We start from the raw sequence: 15086 nt of genomic DNA on the forward strand, positions 1-15086 counted from the left end.
ATTTACCACTGTTACTAATGTCGTCCCTTTCACTAACAGCTTGCCATTCCTCTGCTTTCCTTCTTTCTTGTGTAACCAGCTTATATCAATTATGGGCTATAACATTCATATATATATATATATATATATATATATATATATATATATATATATATATAATATATATATATATATATATATATATGTGTGTGTGTGTGTGTGTGTGTGTGTGTGTGTGTGTGTGTGTGTGTGTGTGTGTGTGTGTGTGTGTGTGTGTGTGTGTGTGTGTGTGTGTGTGTGTGTGTGTGTGTGTGTGTGTGTGTGTGTGTTAGTCGGTAGGCATTAGTGAAGGCCCCTTCACCCATTCATGCTGAACTTTACGGCTCCTGTTTGGTCTGTCGATCAATGAATGAATGAGTGAATGAACCAATGAGTCAATTTATTTTACCTCAGTTATTTAAAAAATCTTGTATCTATCTATCTATCTATCTATCTATCTATCTATCTATCTATCTATCTATCTATCTATCTATCTATCTATCTATCTATCTATCTATCTATCTATCTATCTATCTATCTATCTATCTATCTATCTATCTATCTATCTATCTATCTATCTATCTATCTATCTATCTATCTATCTATCTATCTATCTATCTATCTATCTATCTATCTATGAAAAGCCAGTGATACCCAATTTTTTAAAGACAGAAACAGAAAGGCAAATATAATTTGATGTTATCAGCTGCCAGAAAACGTATTTATGCAGTTCAGGTGTGGAAATCGACACAGTTATACCTAAACTTAACACAAAAGGCAAAAACTACCTCTCCATTATGAACTATATGCTAAGCGTTACCGAATCTAGGAAACATAGAACGAACGAATCGGATTCTGGCTTAATATTCTACGGAGTGCCTGTAGCTGGAAGGCGTTTTCAAGCCTTCTCCCAGCCACAACAATGCATCGAAGCGTACTCCTCCCGCCTAGAGAAACACCGGCGGCATCACCGGCGGGTCTCCATGGCGACCGCGCCGTCAGCAGCGACATCCTTCGGCAGTGGAGGAGAGGATTGCCCGCGCCGCAACGCCCGGCTGCTTTGACGCCGGCCGTGGGCTCGGCTAGCTCGGCTGCGTGCGCTTCGAAGTCGGCGTCGACAGCGGCGACCGCACCGCGGCGCGCTTTTCCTCCGCGCCTCGTCCGAAAGAGTACGTCGGGCTTGCTTCAAGCACGCCCTGTACGAAAAAGAAAGGACTGCCCTCGCGCGCGCTCCTCTTGGAATAGAATTACGCTGGTAAGAGGAGAGAAGGCGGCAGGCAGCAACGAAGCGCTGCCGTTCAAGAAACCCGGAGTTCCGCAAACGCCAACAAGCCACAAGTCGACTAAACGTCGGAGAAAACCAGGCCTGGAGACACCCAGTTTTCTTCGTCGCTGTGCCTCTGGGTACGCCGTGACAGTCGCGGCAGCGGCAGCAGCAGCACCAACCTTCATCGATTCTCTGGTTGGAGCCAGTGTGCACCACCGAAGGAGGCGGAGGCCTGGCCGAGCTCTCGGAGTTCTCGCGCGGTGACGAGGCACAGGCCGAGTAAGTGAAGTAGTGCAATGATTTCCTCTCCGCACTTTCTCTTTCCCGTTTTTTTTTCTTTGCGTGTGTGCGACCATTAGTGTGTGAGGCGCTGAAAGATCGACCGCATATAACGCACACACGTGCGAAAACGGACAGGACGGCAAAAAAAATGTGTGAGGAAGGAGGCGTCATGGTTGTACGCAGCCACACTTCGATTTTTCAGCGAGCTCTCAAGTGGTTTCATTTCGGTTCACCTGAAGCTGATGTTCTATTTTTTTTTTTCGACCGAGCTCTACACTCACGTGGCACAACATGGACTTCGCAAACACTGTCGAAATTTCCGGAGCCCTCCACAACAGCATGTGTCGTAACCATGTCGGGTTATTCGATGAAGCGTAGCACAAACCCCTAGGCATATTATTAGGAATAATAGTAGTAGTAGTAGTAGTAGTAGTAGTAGTAGTAGTAGTAGTAGTAGTAGTAGTAGTAGTAGTAGTAGTAGTAGTACTAGTTATTGTTGTTGTTGTTGTACGTGATAACGAAAACAGTATGTTGCGCGCGCCCACCTGTTCATGAGCCAAAGAGTGGCCTGAATCATGCCCTCCCCACCATCTCCTTCAGTAATATCACCCAAGCGCGCCCACACACAGAAAAAGAAAGGAGAAAGAAGGGCTGATTGACTGATGATTGATTGATATGTGGGGTTTAAACGTCCCAAAATCACCATATGATTATGAAAGGTGCCGTAGTGGAGGGCTCCGGAAATTTCGACCACCTGGGGTTCTTTAACGTGCACCCAAATCTGAGCGCACGGTCCTACAGCATTTTCGCCTCCATCGAAAATGCAGCCGCCGCAAAGAAAGAACGGCTGCCCCAGGAATTTGCGAGCTCCGTGAACATTTCAAACTCACTTTGCGCTTGCAGCGGTCTCCGAGGTATTTAGCGCAAGTCGTCTGGGAAAACAGAGAAAGGAGTTTAATTAAATGTAATGATTTACGGGACGTCCGTCGCGTGAAAGAAGCCGTCCTTGTTTCAAGCCCCCGGTGAGCGCGCAGCTTGGCTCGTGTCAGCTGGCTCTCGGCTGACGAGCGACTTCCCAGCTGTACTGGCGACGGAGTCAAAGTGCGCGGGCTGTTAACACTCGAAAGATTTCTCAACCTCGTTCCGCTCTTTCGTTCTTCCCATGCTTGTGCTTATTCGTGGCTCGTTTGAGTTCCTTCGTTGCTAAAAGTTATAGCAATAATATTTCTGCTTACACCCATGCGATGGAAGAAGCTGAGAAAAATAAAAAAAGATAAAAAGTAACGGCTTTATTGGCCCGTGAATTCTTGGAATGAAAGTATCAGTCGTCTCGGGTTTAAACGAACTCGTGAATTACAAGTCAGTTACGTCACTGAACTATTCACTTCGCGGAAAGCGTGTATTTCTGCTCCTTCTTTACCGCAGTCCTAAATGAAGAGTGCCGTACTTTTGCGAGAGTGCCGCAAAGTCACCTGGTTGTCTCCACAAAGCATACGTATACAGTCATGAGCAATTCAAATGAGAGCCACTTACGCCTATCTAAAACACTGGCTATCTTCAGAGAGTATGCGCAAGTGGGTGAGGTTGAAGTTCGCAATTCGACCAATCTTTTTTTTTTTTTTACCGTCTTCGGTTTGTGAGGCCGCGTGGTTAAAGCCTCGTTTCGTCTTGCACACTTGATGACAAAGTTTAGAGAGACCTATAGGCTGCCTTCTACTATGAGCTGGTTGGTGGCTGAGTATTCCACCCTCAAGCTCTCGCTTGGTAAAGTTGTTCTACTATGAAATTTCTTCCTTCGTGCTTAGTTTGTGTCCAAGACACGTCTAAAACACGTCCAAGACACGTCCAAGACATGTGTCCGTGCAACGCTACCGCAGGAGCGTATAGAGGGATGCGTCCGACGACGGTTGCCTTATGCGTTGAGACTCGAACGTCTTATTGTTGTTCTCGCTGCGTCGGCGACAGCTGAATAGCGATAACTGCGGCGCGCGGCACCTTCGTCACATTCTGGCATCATTCGCCAGCTGCGTGACATCTATAAAGCTCATTTCAAGGTGGAAGTCGTGAGGGTACACGCGCTTATCGGCGATTGGCCGATGCATTGAGTGCTCCCTCTGACGCACGTACGTGACACCACATCGCAATACGGAATGGATGCGGATCACTCTTAATGAGTGAGTTTCGTTCACTACTAGTCAGCCCCGCCACCGTGGTCTAGTGGCTAAGGTACTCGGCTACTGACCCGCAGATCACGGGATCAAATCCCGGCTGTGGCGGCTGCATTTCCGATGGAGGCGGAAATGTTGTAGGCCCGTGTGCTCAGATTTGGGTGCACGTACGTTAAAGAACCCCAGGTGGTCGAAATTTTTGGAGCCCTCCACTACGGCGTTTCTCATAATCATATGGTGGTTTCGGGACGTTAAACCCCACAAATCAATCACTACTAGTCATTAGCTGGATGAGAGCAGCGAGAGAGGGAAGGAAACTCATGATGAGAGTAGAGCGATTAACTATGTTGCGAAATGTTCTGTTTGCTGTACTATTCACTGAAAGTAAGTAGAATTTGGGGGAGGGGGGCATCGTCGCAACCAATTACTGCAGCTCAAGATCACTTGGACTGCCGGCTTGTTGGTGGTCGTGGTCACTTGCCAAATATATTACCATGCGCACAGCATAGTAATAGGCACTATTGATAGCACATTACCATGAATGTCCGTAAATTGTTTGTCCGATAATTACGCCCATCAACGTGGGCCACAATTACGGTGATTTACTTTTAAATAGGAATAATTGAGTGGTCTGGTAAGCAGGTGATGACATTGCAATATTAAGCACGACGTCGCCCGCTCGACTTCTGGTCGCAGCAGCGTCACTTACATAACGGTATAAAAACGGACCTTCCCAAGCGTGCGGCTTAAATTTAGGTGAAGTATAGAAGGATCCCAGGCGGTCAGAATTCCCTTCTTGTTTTCCGCTGCGACGAGAGCCAGTGTACGGGCTGGCATGTAGTAATTTTCGACGTGCTACAGGAAACGAAAGACGACTCGCTCGCTCTGTCGCCTGTGGTTCTTTCTATGTCGTCCTCTGTTTCGCGTAACTGTACCGCGCTGAAAATTCCACTTCATGGCGGCGTGCGCGCTTTTAAGCGTAACGTGTCTATAGCTTAAGTACACTCATTCATTCAGTTAATGCGACGGAACCGATAGTTAATCGGCAGTCATTTTGCTCGGGTTTTCGACACGTACTAAAAAGCTTCTGAATGTCTGCAAGTGCTTTTTCTTCTAAAATATTGCCGACGTAAAGATGATAGCGGTTTTGAGGTTGGACGGGTTCTCGCTGCTGTACCACTAAAAGAGCGTGGCGAAGTGTAACTAAAGGGAAGGGGAAAGGGAGCGAAAGATGAGAGTGGGACGGAGAGGTCCAGCGGCGTAGCCAAGGCATGGCACACCGAGCGCGTGCCCCCCCCCCCCCCCCCCCCCCTTATATTTTTTTCACCATGGCATAGATAGTGGACAGAGAGAGCAGATAACGACCATTTTAAAAAGGTGCCCTCTCCGAAATAATGGAGGCGTCCACCCCCCGCCGAAAAAACATTTCTGGGTACGGCCCTGGAGAGGTCACCTTATCTGTAGTTAAGAGTACCATAACTAACGCTCTTGTCTCTTGACCAAATCCGCAAGAGAACGTGCATCTCAAGTCAATACGGCAACGCCTGCATGTGTGGACATTGTGCTCTCCCGTATTCGCGCAAGTCTCCAAGCGTTATCTAGACGACCGCGTAAGTGTCTCCTTCCTTGCAAGCTTCGAACGCTCGGAACATGCAAGCTTCTATCGCAAGTCTGCACAAGGTGCCTCTACGCAAACAGACCTACGTCAAGACGTAGGAGTGTGTACGTGTAGGCCTCTTACACAGGCCATACACGCGCGCAGCGCGCCCTATAAAACACCAGCGCGACATATACATACGTATACAGGCCTTTTCACGCAGCGAGCGCATGTCTCTGTGCTTGTCCCTATACCCATAATAGAACATCCTGGCGCCGCGGCTTCGGCTGACAGAACAAAGGCGACCGCGCAGTCGTCTGATGGCGCCCGCCTTCCCCGCTACACCTTTCATAGTGCACTCATCTCACGCAAGGCTCAGCTGCCCCCCCCCCCCCCTTCTCATTATAATAAGCAGCTGCTACAACAACGGCCAGCACTCGTACAGGGACGTGATTGCGGTCGATTAGCAGGAATGAAACGACGTGGTTCCTCTGTCGCGTCTTATTTTTTTGGTGGGACTGGAAGAAAACTATGCATGGCAGAGGTAACCGTCTAATTGAGGTTACACGAACGAATGCCGTCGGAATTTCTCATTTCCTGCGCGGTCACCGGTTGACGCACGGTCGTGCCCGTTGTGATAAATGAAGCGGATTCGTACGTTACGTATTGGCGTGACACTCGCGAGTATAGCGCCAATTTACCGGATCATCCGCGCGTCGGGCGCAACCCAACTCCACCGCCTAATTAGGTCGTGTTGGGTTCGTTCCGTGGTGAATGTCATAGCGATAAGTTTTGCGGCAACGATGAGCGAACGAGGGGAGATTGTAGACGATGGCTATTAATCTCGGTGGCTCGTGTTGTTTCGCAAACTGCAAGCTGTGCGTCCTGCAGGTGTTGTGGTACGTTTGAGTTTGAGTTTGAGTTTATTCAACCACGTGACAAGTACACGAAAATACACTGTATACGTGGTTTGGTGCGAAGGGAAAAAAGCTGCATTTCACAGCTTGACTGGCCCCTTCACCCAGAAAAAAACACCTAAACTACAAATTTACAAAAAGTTACAAAAATTACAGGCAGCGGAAAGTAACAATACAAAAAGAAACACGCATGTGGCCCAAGACAGCAAATAATAGAATCACAACTCTAAAGTACATGAAAATATTCGTAAGAAAGCAATACATGAAAGAATAAAAACTGAATAACCATTAAAGAAATCACCCAACATTCATTTACAACACAATCAGCACATCCGATTTAACATTTCAGTTTTAGACAATATACGCAGATTATCAGTTGTTAGTTTCCATTTGTTCATCACACTTGGAAGGCGGTAACGTAGAGTTTCAAATCCATAGTTTGTGCGAGGACAAGGTACGTGCCAAGTCTCCGTACACCGAGTAATGCGACTGGCAGGATTTGGTTGCAATGTGGCCAAGGTGCGTAAAAAGATACTTCCTCTGCGTATTTCTGATTTAAAAGCTGACAAAAGCTGGTATTCGTAATAACAGGTAATTCTTAAAATTCTATATTTTGCAAATATTGAAGCAGTGTGTGCGTTATAGGATACACCTTCAATGCACCGCAAGGCCTTTTTTTTGTAACACGACCAGGTTCTTTAGAGATGCTTTAGAGCCTGTAGACCAGACCAGATGACAATAGTGTAAATGTGAAGAAAAAAGCGCATTGTGCACTAATATTTTTTGTTTCACAGGTAGTATGTTCTGGCATCGATGCAACACACTTAGAACTTTACAAAGTTTGTGACTAATGTGTTCTGCATGGTAATTCCATGCCATGTGTTCGTGAAAATGGACACCGAGAGTTTTAACTGTTTGACAAAGTTTAATTTTAACGTTATTAAGTATTAGTTTGTGAGACGTTTCAAATGACCTGGCTTTCGCACGGAACAGTACAGCCTTGCTTTTAGAGCAATTAATGTGTAGAGAATTTGCCACAGTCCAGGCATATATTTTATTTAGTATTTCATTAGCTGAAACAATGAGGTCATCAGCCGTTTCCCCAGAAAAAAATATTCTAGTATCGTCCGCGTAGATTACATATTCTACAGAGCTGTCAATACGTACGATATCGTTAATAAAAATATTAAATAATAGGGGTCCCAAAATTCTACCTTGAGGTACGCCATTCTTAACGTTCATGGATGATAATAGCTCTCGATTTATTGATACACAATGTTTCCTATTAGATAAGTAGCTTCTTATTAAAGCTAAAACGGTACCGCGAACTCCGTAACAGTGAAGTTTTTCTAGCAAGATATCATGGTTTATTTTATCGAAAGCTTTCGAGAAATATAGAAATATTCCTAGGGTAAGTTTTTTTGCTTCTATATTTTTTAAAATCAATTCCTTTTGGTATAGTAAGGCACTATCGGTTGAGAGGCCTGACTGAAAACCGAACTGTGACGGCGTAATAATGTTGGGTTTATTGAAGAAAGTTGTTAACCGAATGAAAATAAGTTTTTCACGCCCCTTAGAGAAAACTGGTAAAATCGAAATTGGTCTGTAGTTTCCTAAATTGCTTTTGTCCCCACCCTTATATATAATCGTTACTTTAGCGTTTTTCATTCTCTGAGGAAACAGCCCAGTGGTGAACATGAGATTATAAATATGTACTAAGCAGGCGCATATGAGATCTAAAATGTATATTATAGGTTCCAATTTTAAGCCATCTATGTCCTCGCTTTTACTCAATTTGAAATGCTGAAAAACGCTGACGACCTCTTGCGCGCCATTAGGATTTGCAAACACAGAATTATTCAAAGCAGGAGGCAAATAACCTGATGAATCACAATTATGACTACTGTCAACTAGTGAGGTAAAGTACTCGTTAAATTTGTTTGCTAGTACTGCGTCCTTGTATATTTTATTTTCGATCACCAGCTCACTAATATCATTAGACACTTGTTTGGTAGATATATTAGCATTAAGTTTGTTCCATAATTGCCTAGAATCGGTGACATCGTCAAACATCTTGAAGTGATAATCGCGTTTAGCTTGTTTTTGTAGTTTAGTGAGTTTATTTCTGAATACTTTAAAAGCTTTAAATTTATCCGGGTCTCACTTCATCAGAAACGCTTGATACAACCTTTTTTTTTCTTTTATCATATTGAGTATTGTGGAAAAAATCCAAGATTTGCGCGCCCGTTTTGGTCTCTTTAAAGCTTTGTAAGTAAAATATTTTTTATACACTGAACATAGAGTATCAACAAAACAATCATAAGCAAGATCATCAGAAGAACTAGATAGAACGTTGTTCCAATTGAGAGTTCTAATTTTCTCTCTAAAAGAAGATAGCGTTCGCGGATTAATTTGTTGAAAGTGAACGGCAGGAAGGATTTGACTCCTTACACTGGTGATGTTTTTTGTGACTAGATATATGGGCAAATGATCACTTATCGGGGCACGCAGGACGCCTGCCTGTAACGTACTGTTTGTAATACTTGTGATAAACAAGTCTAATAGAGTAGAAGTGGTACCAGTAATACGTGTTGGAATGGTAATTACGTTTGTTAAGAAAAAAGAAGCAAGAAGGTCTGAAAGTCTCATCTGTTTATGTGTGTCGCTCAACATATCTATGTTAAGATCACCTCCCAGCACTAGTTTGTAATTAAATTGGTTTACGACAGAAAATAGGTTTTCTAAATATTGAATAAATGAATCAAAATTGTCACTTGGTGGCCTGTAAATTGCAACAAAAATTTTGTTGTGATACTGTAAAGTTAACGCCTCAAGTTCATCGGTGCACAGAGACAGATCTTCATGGTACTCATACGTTATTTCGGCTTTGACATACAAGCATACACCACCACCAATTCTCAATTTTCTATTTTGGTACACAACATTATATCCGTCAATACAAAACACGTCTGTTTCACTATGGTACCAAGTTTCACTCATCATAACAACGGAAAAGAAAAAAATTGAACTCATCAAGAAACAAAAGAAAGTTTTCTTCTTTCGAACGAGCTGACTGCATATTAATGTGAAGGAATGCCATGGGCTGCCTATGACGGCCACTTACATACGAGTTCAATTCAGAAACGCTGGAATACATTGCCATGGTTCACAGTAGAAATATAAGTCTACTATTAAGCTAGACTACTTTAGCCAGATCCGCCTCAGAAGTTACATTTTAAACAGGTGTCCTGTCTGCTTTCCGCATGACGATCCTGCCCTGTAAAACGCATACATATTTCCAGTCTCTTTCACGCCTTGCTTACCGCGCCTTACTGAGCAGAACCTTCATTTCCATGCACAGGTGTTCATTTATGTATACAGGGTTACTGTGGTCAAAACCAAGACGAGTGCTATCTAGTTTAATCTTTTTTGCTGCGTACAACATCTTGTCTTGTGCCGTTCTGGTGAGGAATCTGACGACCACATTTGATTTCTTTTTATCTTTCGATAGTTCACGGTGCGCGACGTCAACGTCGTTATCTGTGACATCAGTTCCTAAAAACTTGGCGATGTTTGCGACAGTTTTCTCCAAGTTTTCTTTTTCGATTAGCAGAAGACCTTGGATTTCAATATTCATATTTCGGCTGTATTGCTTCAGCTCGACAATTTCCCGTCTAGCTTCTTTCAGGTCCCTTCGCAGTTCTTCGTTTTCCTTACGACACTGCGCACTCTCAGCCTTTACCGCGTCAATTTCCTTGCGAAAAGCCTCCACGTCTCTCCTAACGAGCTCAAATATCTCATTCATGAAAGCAATAGCATCTCGAACACTTCCAACGTTGTCTAGTATATAGAACGTTGTCTAGTACACCGTGAACACACGTTTTTATTTCATGCATTTCACCCTCAGTTGCGCTCAGCCTTACATAGGGGCTTGGGGTACGTGAAATAACGAACTCTAAACAAAAATAAAGCATTATCAAAATAATAACAACTACAGGTTTTCTTTATACGGTGTCTATTTTTTTTGTTAACCCCAACTTGAGCGCATAGAATCGTTCGCAGCATACCTTAAAGCAGGACTGCTTGAAAAAAATGGACAGTGCTAACACAAAAATCAATCAAATTCTTTCTGTATTCACGCAACCATGATTCCTCCGAGAGGTTTTCTTTTCATCTTGATTTCTCTGTGCTCTCCGACCTGGTGTAGGGTAGCAAACCAGATGCGATTCCGGTTAACCTTCTTTTCTATTGCCCCCCTTCCCTGTAGCTTCCTATCTTCTTCTCAGTGAAATATACGACCGTCAATCAAGGAAGTGATGATGATGTATTATGAGACAGGCGAACGGAGACCAACTGTTTTTCGAAAAACATAACAAAGAGCAAATTTAACGACCTTACCACGTTTAGAAATCAGGAAGTTTAGTTTCACGGGGCTTTCGAAATGAACACCAAATGACAGGAGGCTGTAGCCATGATTCCACTTATTCATGGAATTTCTCACTGCTTAAAAAAATGTTGCCGACAATTTAAGCGTTGACGTTCATTTTCTCACCGAAAATAAACTCCAGACACAGTGTGCCGGAACTGACAAGTCATCGTCGTGTGTGAATATGTCTTATAGCAGTACGTGCACAGTCAAACACCGCATGCCGTTTGCCACTTGCACAAATAATGTTGTCTATTCCATTGCGATGTCGTGTGGTAAGGTTTATGTGGGGCAAACAGGGCGCTGCCTCAACATACGCCTGCGAAAACACTATAGTTCTTTAGAGAGTGCGCTTTTCACTCATTTCTACACCCATTGGGTACAGCCTGCGGTTGCACCCCAGAATTTTGCCGCATTACCATTGTTTTCAGGCACGCTGCATACCGCATAAAAGAAATAGCGGAAGCCTTTGCTATCAGCAAAAACGGAGACGCGTCTGTTAGCGCACCGTCAATTGCATTGCTGGATGGCGAGCTGACGTAATTGAAAGTCTTTTGTCACGTGCATAGGCTGCGCGCGCATGTTTATTTTTTCCTTCTTTCTTTTGCTTTTCCGTTTCGCTTGAATAAAGCAATCAGTTGTCAGCCAGCGCTCGTGTTGTTCGGACCTTCTTTGTGATTCGTCTCTATACGCTGTTCGACCATGAATACCAGCCAACTTGCCCAGCTCTCCCTTTTGCTCTATAGCGAAGGAGCGCTGTGACATGAGGGCAGAAAGGAAGAAAGCGGGACGAGGCAGGCAGACGTGTGTGCGTTATTATTATTCTTTTTTTTCTCTTTGCATTTTTTTCCAAAGCACAGCGCACGCTAGTAACTAAAGCTAGAAACTCAAGCCACGTTTTTCGCGATCGAAAAGCGCTTCATGCGGCGAACGCTGCAGTTGTTCACATGGTGTTCTCCGTACATAACGCCGTTACGTCAAGTAACAATGACAAAAACTCCATCGTTTATTTTCTATTTTAATGAAAAAAGACAGACAGACGGGCGGACAGACAGACAGACAGACAGACAGACAGACAGACAGACAGACAGACAGACAGACAGACAGACATACGGACGGACGGACGAACGGACGGATGGATGGACTGACAGTTATATGGACGGCCGGCTGGCCGAACGGACGGACGGACGGACGGATGGACAGACAGACAGACAGACAGACATACATACAGACAGACAGACAGACAGACGCTTGGACGCACGGACGGATGGATGTATGGACGCAAGGACGGGCGTACGGATGAACCTCTTTGCCAATTATTGCATCGTGGAGCACATGCTTTCCAAATAAGCACTCAGATGTCTGCATATGCAACCTACCATCATCTGAGGAACGTTCAAGATTTAGTGTTTGCAAACTTCCCATTGCAGCCAGTGGAAGAACCGCTCTCGCTTCATTTAACAGACCTTATAGCTGTAAGAAAAAAGGGACGTAGCAATCCAGCTGCCATGACAACAAAGAACGATGAAAGGAAGCAACAAATGAACAAGAACAAAATAAAAAATTGCCCGCAGCTTCCCTCGGGGGAACACTGAGGAGGATGCGGAGCATATAATTGGTTAACGGGGTGTTAAAGTGCGACTTACTTGGGTCGATGGCTAAATTGGTTAACGTGGTTGTGAAATGGGGTGTTAAATTGCGACTTACTTGGGTCGATGGCTAAATTGGTTAACGTGGTTGTAGGAGGGGGTGTCAAATGAGTGAACACGTACACATGTATGCGAAAGGGCGGCGCTGGTCGAAGGGACGTCGATCATTGTGTTTGTGGATTCGTTGGAATTCATTTCACCGCGACCTTGGACGTCGACGCGCCGTACAAACCAACCGACGAGCGGCAACTGAGCGAGCGAGCGCCGACCTTGAGTATATATACAGCGCGACGGCGCATGCACTGTCAGCAGTCGAATGTTCGAGAAGGGGGAGAAGCGCAACGGCGCATGCGCGCGCGTCAGCTGCCGATGTTCTCGAAGCGCGACGGCACATGCGCGCGCGTCAGCTGCCGATGTTCTCGAAGCGCGACGGCGCGTGCGCGCGCGTCAGCTGCCGATGTTCTCGAAGCGTGACGGCGCATGCGCGCTACATTATACAGCTAGCGAATGTTCGTGAAGAGGAGAAGCGCACGCGGTGTGTAGAGGAGGAAGGGTGCACCGATGGTGGAGGAGTGAAGCGCGCGCGGTGTGTAGAGGAGGAATGGATGCACAGATGGTGGAAGAAGGAGGAGGAAGCTTGCGGACGGCGCCGCACTCCAAGCCTCGAGTATTAGATGCTCCGCATCTAAAAGTTGATTTGTCTAATATGCGCACATTCTTACGTCCTTCTAATGATGTGATGAGCTAATGTTTCACGCGAGAGCTATGGTTTACTGGTGATCTCCCCCTCTCGAGTTTTGCCTACGTATTACCATTCATTCCGTGAATATGGCGTGACTTTTTTTTTTTTTCCTGGATGAACACGTGCAACAAGCACGTCTCTTCGGATCGGTATGCCTGCCCTGGTCCCTTTTTGCTGAGCGAGCTCCGCGTTTGTTTTCACCGTAGCCGCGCAAAGTGATCCGTAATGCCCGCTCTAAAGCTCCCATGCTTTTTGTTTTCGCTAATGCAACAACTTTACAAATATAGAAATAAAAGATGTGTTTTTCATTAGAAAAAACACAGGCCGGCAAAAGACTGACGCTGCAGCTGTTCTCTAACTTTTGTCAAAGCCACCATTTTTCGTAGTGAGAACCATGGCAACCTGCATGGTTCTTTCGAAACAAAGCCAACGTTTGAGCTTACGAGACCAAATCTTTTGACTGTTATTTTGAAGGTAGTGTAGCACAGGCGTTGTGGTGTGGGGCTTTTTGTGGGACGGCCCAGTGCTCTCCCATAGTTGAGTACGAAGTACTCGAATTCGCTAAACATTTTTCTAAACTAACTGTGTTGTGAACTTCTGCAACGAGATCTTGCGACGGCTTTCTGCCCTTCCTTTGTAGTGTACTATGTACTATTAATCTTTACACTCTTTTCCCAAATAAAGTTTTCTCTCTCTCTCTCCTAAACACATTTGTCAACCGGAAATATCAGTTCCCAATTATGTCGCCTCTTGTGGTTGTACCTTGTTAGAGAATTGCAGAGACTGCATACCGCTCGCCTGTGGAAGGGTACATAGAGCTATAAATCTCTCACCCATTTTAACGCCGTAAAGTTTGTAAGAGGAAAAAAAAGAAATAATCATAAGTAAGAAAACTTTTGAGATGTGGCGAGACCTGCACTCTGCAAATACTTCACGAACGGTAAAAAATAAAGGCACTCAGTAATCCGAATTTCTTTAAATGTCACGTGATACCCTAGCGAATCCATGGGCGTGCGCAGGGTTCTGAATTCTGCGAGGAAGGAGGGGAAGGGGGGCTGCATCATATCACTCAGCTCCTTCCACCACTGTCGAGTCGGAGGAAAGGGAGCTTCGAAAAAGGTGCGAAAGTGAACAGAAAGAGCTGATGTGCTTCTCACAACGGTCTGCTGCCTTTCGTTCTTCTTTTCCCGGGAGATAGTGGTTGGAAGTGAACAGTTCTTTGTATGCAACGTTAAAGGTCCTCGGTTATTGTAAAACATTACAAGGCCATAACACTGATGTTCAAAACATGACGGGTCCGGTCCTGCAGCGTAAAGTTACAGTGCAGGCTCGACACCCCCTTAGTTAGCTGAACGTACTAAATCCGGCGCTAAGCTAAAAAAATCACAGCATATGCACGGAGTGAATGATGATGAGTGGTGCGAAGCTTCGAAGGGTTTTATCGGTAAACCTTGAATTATCCGCTGGCCGCGTCCATCTGTCTGTCTGTCTGTCTGTCTGTCTGTCTGTCTGTCTGTCTGTCTGTCTGTCTGTCTGTCTGTCTGTCTGTCTGTCTGTCTGTCTGTCTGTCTGTCTGTCTGTCTGTCTGTCTGTCCGTCCGTCCGTCCGTCCGTCCGTCCGTCCGTCCGTCCGTCCGTCCGTCTGTCTGTCTGTCTGTCTGTCTGTCTGTCTGTCTGTCTGTCTGTCTGTCTGTCTGTCTGTCTGTCTGTCTGTCTGTCCGTCCGTCCGTCCGTCCATTTAGTGACCACTCCAAGTAACACCATCTCGCATGTTTCATCATATCCAGTGGATGACGGTACTTGTCATCCACTGGATGACAAGTACCGTCATCCGACATTCGAAGGACTAAAACGAGAGGTGGCTACTGCATACATGATACGCACGATCCATGCCTTAAGGAGCTGCGCCCCTAAAACACGAAAAAGGAAGAGGAAAGAGACTGTCTCTTCCCTCTGCCTTTTCCATGTCTTTAGCCCTGCGCCAGAATTATTACGTTCATCAAACTGATACACCAACTCGT

General features: G+C 45.2%; 1 protein-coding gene across 2 annotated transcripts in view; it reads left to right on the forward strand.

Moving 5' to 3' along the window:
- Window positions 1-1079: 1079 nt before the first annotated feature.
- Window positions 1080-15086, forward strand: part of LOC119173268 (beta-1,4-glucuronyltransferase 1) — a 116704-nt gene continuing 102697 nt past the window's right edge. For both annotated transcript variants that reach the window (XM_037424172.2, XM_037424177.2), the window contains exon 1: window positions 1080-1564. The gene's annotated coding sequence lies outside the window, so the exon portion shown is untranslated. The remainder of the gene's footprint in view (window positions 1565-15086) is intronic.

The sequence above is a fragment of the Rhipicephalus microplus genome, chromosome 3 (genome assembly GCF_043290135.1).
Source record: "Rhipicephalus microplus isolate Deutch F79 chromosome 3, USDA_Rmic, whole genome shotgun sequence".
Classification (NCBI taxonomy): Eukaryota; Metazoa; Arthropoda; class Arachnida; order Ixodida; family Ixodidae; genus Rhipicephalus; species Rhipicephalus microplus.